This window comes from Dryobates pubescens, chromosome 28, assembly GCF_014839835.1.
Source record: "Dryobates pubescens isolate bDryPub1 chromosome 28, bDryPub1.pri, whole genome shotgun sequence".
In the NCBI taxonomy this organism is placed as follows: domain Eukaryota; kingdom Metazoa; phylum Chordata; class Aves; order Piciformes; family Picidae; genus Dryobates; species Dryobates pubescens.
Genome location: NC_071639.1, coordinates 10,507,365 through 10,517,078, shown reverse-complemented (window position 1 = coordinate 10,517,078; position 9,714 = coordinate 10,507,365).

Genomic DNA, 9,714 nt, shown 5'->3' with positions numbered 1-9,714 from the left:
TGCCTGCCCCGTCGGGCAGCATCTGCAGCGCGATCCTTTCCCACCCCCACCCCCCATTAAAATTAAATTAAGCGAGGCAATTACGTGTTTAAACCTTCCTGTGGCAGTCATCAATAATCTGATATTGCAGGCTCTGGTGTATTTCATGCAGACGTTTTCAATTAGAGGAGGGTATAAACAATTCTTTCCCCCCCCCCCCCCCCGCCCCGACATTATCTGAATGCTAATAAAAGTCTTTTTCAGTCTCCTTATAATCTGCTCTGTTATTTGGATGTATTGCTTGGCAGTTTCGTGGGGGTTTTTTTACCCCCAAAGTTTTATCACACAGTGTAAAACAACATTGTCATTGAAGGTGAAATAGGCAGCGTTTCCCTTGCCCTAATGACCATCACTAGTATTCCAATTGACATTGAAGCCTCAAGTATTGGACTTATTCTTCTGTCCTACCCAGAACAGGCCAAGATAATCCCTTTGCTAACCCCCAGTTTCAAAGTGATATCACAGAATTATTGAAGCTGGATAAGACCTCTGAGATCATCGAGTCCAGCCTCTGTAATTAACTTAGGAGTAGATTTTGTTGGAACAGATAGGTTCTAGCAGCTCAGCTCTGAGAATTACAGAAGATACCCTCTCACATAGAAGGTTTTCCTCCACAACACACTTAATTTCCCTTCTTGGACAGATCCAGGTTCAAAACTGCCCTTGCTCCGAGTGAGAAGATGGACCAGATGCCCTCCAAAGTCTCCTTCCAACCTAAATTATATTATTATGTGATGAAAGACATTTCCAGCAGACTGTGAGAGCCCTTTCTGGGCTGCTGTGCTGAAAAACACAAGGGAGGAAAACCAAACCAAACCAACAACAACAACAAAATCAATTCAATCTTACTATATGCACAAATGTTTAGGAAGAAGCCAAGAAGCTCTGAAATCACTGGAAGTTAACCTTCCCTTCCCAAAACCAGACCCAAGTAAGCCTGCTACAACACAGGCTGTCAGGCTCCACTGCTTTGCAGGGAAATGTGCCTTTAAGAGGTTCTGGCACCAGGCAGGCACCACAACTGTTCCTCTGTGCAGAGCAGATGTTGGGGCTTTGGGGTGACAATCTGTTCCAGCATAGACCTGGAAAGAGCAGATGTTTGTCAGGCTCCTTGGCTCCGAGTGACTCCTGGTCAGAGCAGCAAAGTGAGCAAATCTCACATTACACAACTGGGAATCTGAACAGCCAGATCAACAGAGGATTGCTCCTCATGGCTAGTGTGCTGCCAGGCCCTTCACCTCACCCAGCGCTTCTGAAGGCATTGCTGCCTTGCACAAAGCTCCCCACATATGTCCCTGTGCATCTGCAGAGGATGTTTGTAACCCTGAATTTAGGGCTTGCTGCAGCTGCTTTCTTAGGACAGGTCAGTAAGCCTGGTTTGCTTTCAGGAAGCATTTTTCAGCTGCCTGCATTTTACCTTGTAAATATCAGCACTGAGTTTAATCCTCCTGGGTCATTTTCTGGGGAATGTTTTTCAGGTTTGAAGTGGTACCTGCTGAAATGCAGCCCTGGTGCTTTAACAAAGCATTTCTTTCCCCAAAGAGCCACACTAGTTAAATAGTTGTTTGCAAAACCAAACACCAGTGTATAGTAAACATTCCAGCTAAATATTGCCTCTCCGTTCACATGCCTGTTTGCAGTGTCTTGCCTCCCACAAGGAGCACATTCACGTTTTCAACACCATTAGGGTACAGGGAATATCTATTTTTGGTGTAAAAGTCAAGCAGGAAAGAAATGTAGTCACTTTCAGCACCATTTTTAAGGCCTAAGAAGATCCATAAATAATTTTCCCTCACAGGCATTCTTGCACACATCCCTCTCTATATTTGCCTCCCTGATAAGCAGGACTTTATAGCCCACATCAGAGTGAGGAAAGTTGCACTTACTCTTGTTGAAGTTAATGAACTCCTATACCTTCATTTCCAAAGTTTATCAATGCAGTGCCTGCTCTCTTAAACATGTGGGGGTCACACCTTTGCCTTGTCCCTTTCAAGCCTGAGAAGAGGCAGAACATGCTTTAAGTTTGCCTTCCTCCTACCCTGTTACACCAGGGCTGCTGTGCTTTTAGTCACTGCTGGTACTCAGAGTCGGTTTTTCACCAGAGCCACCTAGAAATAGTGCTGTTCACATACAGTGCATGGCTGCTTTCCAGAGGATTGTGCCATGTGGTAAACCCTTGTGCTACAGAAGACACAGGGCATACGTCAGGAAGAAATGAAAGATACCTATAAAAGCATCCAGATGACACCATCCACACCCAAGCTCTACATACTTCAGAATTTTAGGGGGGATATTTACTGAAGAAACTGAAGAGGAATTGTAATCCCTTTCCTATAACGTTCCTGGAAACATCTAGAGTGGGAAGAGTGAAGGCATTCACAACAGGTTTGAGGTTTAAGATGTTGGAGAACATGCAACAGCTCATCACAAAAAGCTTCAGTTACAGGTTCAGCCTCCCTCCTGGCACTCACAAGCAGGCTGTTGTTCAGAGACATTCAATATTGCACAATCCTGGAGGAAGAAGTGATCTGAGTGACTTGTAATGGGAGAAGAGATGGCTTACAAAACAATCTCCTTCAGTTTGCCGTTCCCACTAGGAAAAAACGGGTTTCTACTGGCAAGAGCTGTTGCTGGTCCCCTTTTTTGTAGGTCAAATGACAATGTCACCATAATACAAGAGGTGTATGAGGAACATGCCTGTGATGCACATTTCTGTGTGTTCTCATCACTGAACCAAGCCCACTGAGCTTCAGATCACAGCTGAACCCTAAATGCCAAAGTAGTGAGGACAGCAGATACCTGGCAGCAGTGCCAACACCTTTCCATGAACACAGGAGCCCAGTTTCTCCCCCATGTGTTTCCCCACTCCTTTTGACAAGGCTTGTAACCCACAGATGAGGAGCAGCATTACAGGGAGTGCAGGAGCTGCAGCTGTGTGAAGCAAGAAACAGATCCACCTGCTGCCACCAGCACTCAAGTCAATCCTGTGGGTGGAATCCATCTCTGATGAATGCTTTTAGCACACTAGGGAAGAAACCTCCCTGAAATCAGCCACAACACAGCTCAAACTTAACCTCCTGCCACCTCTTGTTTTGAAGCTGTCAGTTTCTGTTCCCTTTCAGGACCACTGCCAATGCATTTATCAATGAAAACACACTGGAATCTTCTAGAGAAGAAGCCAAAAAAAGGGCCTTATTTACATAAATGTCTGTTAGCCATCCACTTGCTGGCCTTGAAAAAAAGGCTTGCAGAAAACTCACCTTCACAGAAAGTAGGGGGAGGGGTGGGTAGGGAGGATGCAGATGTTGCTTTTGTCTGCTGGAAAGTAAAATGAGGCATTGTAGGTTTCACGTCAGTGGTCTGGGGTGGTGCTGGTTTGCAATTAGATTGCAATAGGTTCTGCATCACTATGCAGTTAACAGACATCAAAACGTGGTCAGTAGTGTAGCAAGCAAGTGGATCAGCACCCAGCTATGCAAACTCTTTTGGGGATTCTTCTGAACTACTAGGAAGGAACTCTACAATTCCCTGGTGGTGGTGGGTGTTTTTTCATGACAGCCCAAGCTTTTTTCTCATCAACCTTAAAGAACCAGAACCATAGCAAGGACGATGGGAGAGTGGTTTATCAGCAGGTGCTACTCAACATATATGCTCAATTTATCTTCCTTCCACCACTGCTGCTACTCAAACAGCGGAGCAGGCAGGCACAAGGCAGTTGTAACAGCCTGAAGTCATTAGCTATGGCTTTGGTCGTATTTAATTCCACTGCCTCCTGAATGAGACTCCAGAATAATGACAAGAGCCCACTCAGGACTTTTACTCAGTGCAATAAAGGCCCAGACAGGGTTTTGGAAGCCTAGCAAGTGTCTCCTAGTTGTACTGTGGGCGTCTGCAAGGACACATCTAATCATGATACTTCAATACAGGCTACTCAAGTTTCATGTCCAAGAACTCTCCCTGCATGGCATCCTTCTGTCTGGAGTTCCTCCAACCATACAGATGATGAATGCATGTGAACAGAGTACTTCATCATGGAAACTTCCTTGAAGTGCTCTAAACATCATCAAATTAGTTGTTTTTCTCATGTATGCCTAGCAGAGAGATGGGTGTTCCCTTTATATAAGAGATAGTCATCAAAGGAGTTGGATAAGAAAAGAAGCTGAAAGCCTTCGTCGTGCCAGTGGGCAGCTATGCAAGTGGTGACTTCTAGCTTAGAGAGAAAATTTAGGAGATTAATTTCTTTTTGCCTGCAGTTGATTAGTTAAATCATGCTGGCAGTTACTGAAGTCCTTCCACTGCTGCCATGCTGATGTTTGAAGCTCTCTCTGAAAGCTGGAGTAAAACTGGAGTTTCTTTGGAACCTCACAGACAGCATCGTGGCCTCTTAACAGCGCAGGAAACAAAACTCCTGCAGCATATCACATTAGCTTAAGCTATTTAACATGAATAACCAAGGACACAGTCAAGAGACATCTGTCAGACTTTGATGAAGTGACTGAAGATGATACCAATACCAGCTGTCTGCTCCATGGCTCCCTGCTTGAGGCCTCAGCAAATATATGATCTGTGAAAGAGGCTGGCGGAGGTACAGGTTTCATACGCTGGCAGAAAGGTGGGTTGGACCCGAGTGCCAGCAGCATCTTAAACCACTGCATTTTGGACTCCTGCATCCTGCCTGTTGGTGGTCCCAGCAGTGAGGAAGTGGCAGCACAGATTGCAGAGCAGGAAGGAGGCCAAGCACAAGCACCTTGGGGATCTGGAGTACACACTGTGTGCTCTGTACGCTGCAGAGCAGCACCCTGGCTCATCAAGCTGAGAAGCAGAAATTGTGGTCCCTACAGCAGTAGGAGCTATTTATTTCCTGTTGTAGAAGGACTTTAACACAGGGTGAAGAGTAACTGAAATTCTGTATGTGCTTAGCAAAAAGTGAACAGAGACTATACACTGATAGGCAGGGAGGTGAGGTCAGATATTCTCATCAAAAAGTCTCATCTGAAGGCAAAAACTTTAGACAGCTTTGCCAACAGATTCCAAAGCTATTACTACACAGAGCTGTAGAATCACTCCTGTTCTGCATGCAGTTAGGGATACAAAACACCACAACTGGGTTTGCATTCACTGGACCAATTGCACTTAGGCTATGAAGAGCCAAGGAGAAAAATGAGACTGATTTGTCTGAACCTTTGATGAAGCATGCAAGCATCCCTCACTCAAAGTCTGACCTCAGGTTAAGATCTGCTACATAAACACTTTAATGTTTTAAGGGTTACTGCAAAGATGAGCCAGGTGAAACCCAAAAATTACTAGAAAGCAAACCCAAACTTCAAATCTACAACCTTGCCCAAGCACAACCCCATAGAAAATCTTAATCCAACTCTTATTGACACATCCATCACTTCTTAAGGGATGTGAAGCATTCACTCTCATCAAGCAATACTCCAGATGGGTTTTTTCCACACAGAATTAATGCAAGGGAAGCAGGAAAAGATGAAGATAATGATAAAGTCAAGGAAATGGCAAACACTACAGCAAAGACCTTACAGAAGACTTAACCAAGCAACTCTGTTTGCAGGCTGTCTGTATCTGGGGCTAAACTCCAGTAACTGTTCTATCACCACACAGCCCCTCCCCAGCAGAGAAAGTGAATCAGGAGAAGGAGAGGAGACCCACAGGTTGGAATGAAAAGGGGTTTAACAAAATGGCCACATTAACCCCCCTGTCAGTGCAAGATATATAAAGTTATACTCAGCCCACCAAAGGCACAGCAGTCACACTGATCAGGGAAGCAGGCAGTCTTCAAGGGCAGGAAGAAGAGAGTGTGAAGGAGCCCAAGGAGAAAGCCCAACCAAGCTTCCTCCTTTATACTGTGGGATGTTGATGGTCTGGGGCACACCTGCAGCCAACTCCAGTCAGCTGTCCTGGCTGACTCACACCTGCTGATGACCTCTAGCCCATGGCTAGCCTGGGATCCTGTCCCAGCAAAACCAGGGCTGTTCTTTGGGTAAACGTTGCTGTGAAAGTACAACGTGGATTTTGGCGAGGTGCTAGCAAAGGCAATGTGCTCACAGCATCTCTGCTGCTTTGCTTTTCCCTTTGACACACTTGGCTCTCAAAACTTGCAGTAAAAATGGCCTGGATTACACTGCCACTTATTTGCAGTTGCTTTTCTCCCAGCTGACCCAGTGTATCTTTCACTGAGCGTGCTGAAGCCTGCTATATGCTAGAAGACCACAGTGAGGCAGGTATTCTCAGCGAGTTCTTGCCAAGGGTTTGGGATTAGCAGTTTATTTAGTATTCCTCCTACAGCCTGTCACACTGGCCCATGTGAGGTCTCCAGCAGAAAGCAGTGGTTACTCAGAATGCTGCTCCTGTTACTTTTGCATTTGCTTGGCTGCCTCTGGAGGGACTGAACTAAATCTGCACATGCTGAAGGACTTCCAGTCCTCTCAAGACCATTATTTTAAGGTACTAAATGTTGTTCCTGTTCAGAACAAATAACACATGAAACACAGCTGAATTTTCCAAAGGCCATCATTAAAACACAGCAGGGCTTAGCAGAAGCACTCAATTGCAAAACCAACCCAACCCAACCCAACCCAATCAGTATTTTGACAACTCTAACACCAGCAGCTCAGGAAACTGAAGGAGTGGGTTTGTGCACTTTGGCACTTGTGCTTCTCTGGGATTCCCCAGCATACAAACACAAATCATCCCAGGACAGTTAGTCCTGACATAAACTTGGTGACAGGGCATAACTGGGGCCCTCGTCTGCTGATACAGTTCAGAGGGAGAAAGTGAGCAAAGCCTTGTGAAGTGGAAGAAGCCAAATAATGAGGAGCTGGACTTTCTTCCTTTTATTCGGGGCACATCAACTCTGATTGATTTCAAGCACACACGAAAAAGACAGAGGGGACAAAAGGAGCCAATTTGTGGCTTTGGACGTGCTACCCAAGGGGCTGTTCCAGCAAGCTGTGTCCTTTCCCTGGCGAAGTGCCCTCTTCTTCCCTTTTGTGCGTCCACATCATTTCCTGATTATGCAAATGCACAGCCAGCACACTTCAACTCCAAGTGAAAACGAAGACAAAGCCAGACCAAACTGGTGCAGGAGGGGTTTGTGCCATTCCACAAGGGAGAGTTTGCTGTTCTGAGTGGAGGAGGCCAAAGCTTGAGCATGAGGGTGAGGAAAAGCTTGGACAGTGGAGGAAAGGGAAGTTCAAGCTTTCTCCTGCACCCTTTTCCAGCCTGCCATGCTCTTGCTGGACAGCTGATGTTCCTGTGGGATTCACCACGAGTTCCCATGTTGTACCAGGGGGTTGTTATTCTCAAGTTCTGGATGAAGCTCTAAACCATGTCAGATCTATTATTTTTTTAGAAAGAGTTTGACTTTCCCATAAATCACTGGGAAAGATGGCAACTGGCTGGCTTAGGGAAAGCTTCCAGATGGCAGCACCACTTTCAGAGAGATGCTCCTCCTTCCCCACATGCTTCTGAGTGGAGTCCTCCATCCAGAGCTGAGCTGTGCTGCGCCAAAGTGTCTGGTCAGAGACTTTGTGTTTTGTTTGGAGTGAACCAAATCAAAAGTCTTCCTATTCCTGTGCCAATCACGAGGTATGGCTGTGCTGCACATGCATAGGTTTTGCCCTTCTGTCCCAAAACCACCAACAGGCAACCTGGCCCAGGCAACCACCAACAGAACAAGAGGACACAGTCTCAAGCTGTGCCAGGGGAGGCTTAGGCTGGATGTTAGGAAGAAGTTCTTCACAGAGAGATTAGCCATTGGAATGTGCTGCCCAGGGAGGTGTGGAGTCACCACCACTGGAGGTGTTTAAGAGGAGGCTGGATGAGGCACTTGGTGCCATGGTTTAGTTGGTTAGATGGTACTGGGTGATAGGTTGGACTCAATGATCTCAAAGGTCTCTTCCAACGTGGTTAATTCTATTCTATTCTATTCCATTCCATTCCATTCCATTCCATTCCATTCCATTCCAAAACAGACATGCTAGAACTAGAGACAAAGTGAAAAGCAAGAGGGAAAAAGTAATTTCCATGCAATGGGAAACTACATAAACTAAAACTTGGATGGATCCCCAGCTAAGAGAGAGGCTATGGCAGAGACCCATAAAATCAGGAGTGGCCCAGAGGAGATAGACAGGCAACAGTTATTTAGTTTTTCAGCACACAAGAGCAGGGCTAGGAACCAAAACTATCCATTTTGAAAACAAACTTCTGGAAGTATTTATTCCCAGAATTAGATTGCAGTTTCAAAACAAGGATGAAGTCCTTCCACTGAACACTTCTGCTGCTGACAATACAGCTGGGGATCCAAATAAATGAAATAGATTATCAAACCCATTGACCTCAGGGGCTCATTTATCCATTTTGTTTAATGTCAAGAGTAAATCCTTTCCCCAAGCCCTACCATTGTGTGATTCTTGAGCAAATCTCTGTAACTTATGTGAAAGGAAACCTGTTTCTAAACCAAGTGTCTAAGCAAATCTGCAAGGAAACACCATGTAAGGTAACTCAGATCTTCCTCTTCTGAATCACACTGTGTGGAACTGCACCCCACTTCAGAAATCAAAGACATAATTACAACCTAACCTGCTGGGTGCCCATTTTTAATCCTAACTGCTTGATATAATTATATCATTGCTACTTATAGAGCTCTTCCTAAGGCCAGCAGTATGGAACAATTCCTCTGCCAGCAGGGAGAAGGTTTGGATTCGTAGCAGTGCAGCTGAGAACAAACCAGAGCCTCATATTGATTGAGATCATTAATATCTGGTGCAGCCATTGACCCCAGGCTGGCCAGGAGCCCTGGTGCTGCTGTTAACACAGGGAGCAAGCTTTCACGTCTATTTCTGTTTGCAACATTACAGCTCTTTCAACTTTCCTGTTTCAAGCAGGTAAACATTTATTTAAGGCTTACTGCAGCAGGATTATGGCACATCTGGAGACTTTCTTGCAGCTGTAAAATTATTTGACTATCAGATGAAAGCCCAAAATACTTCTGCCAGAGTGTGATTCGGGGTTTGAATCTCCACTTAACCACTGACTTGGCCGAAAAGTACTGGAGGGCAGCTTGGCCAAAAGCTCTTCAGTGCTTGGAGAAGCAATGTGACATCAGCACCTAATGGGACTCCTGTGTCCTGGGCTTTTACCCCACTGAAGAGCTGCCAAAAGCCAGGCTTTCCCTGGAGCCTCTTTCATGCATTGGCTGAGGTGGCTCCAGCTCTCCAAAACACTCCAAATGTTTAGGCTGGATGTTAGGAAGAAATTCTTCATAGAGAGAGTGAATGGCCATTAGAATGTGCTGCCCAGGGAGGTGGTGGAGTCACCATCCCTGGAGGTGTTTAGGAAGAGACTGGATGGGGTGCTTGGTGCTATGGTTTAGCTGATTAGATGGTGGTGGATGATGGGTTGGACTCGATGATCTCGAAGGTCTCTTCCAACCTGGTTAATTCTATTCTATTCTATTCTATTCTATTCTATTCTATTCTATTCTATTCTATTCTATTCTATGGGATTAAAAGCTGTCACAGTCTTGCAAGTGCCCTTGTGCTGGGGACAATGCTTCACAGACAAAAGAATACTTTGGCTAAACGTAGCAAGGCACAGCAACACCAGCCATAGCTCAGTGGGTGAACCCAGTGCCAGGAGGGCACTCCTGAAGCT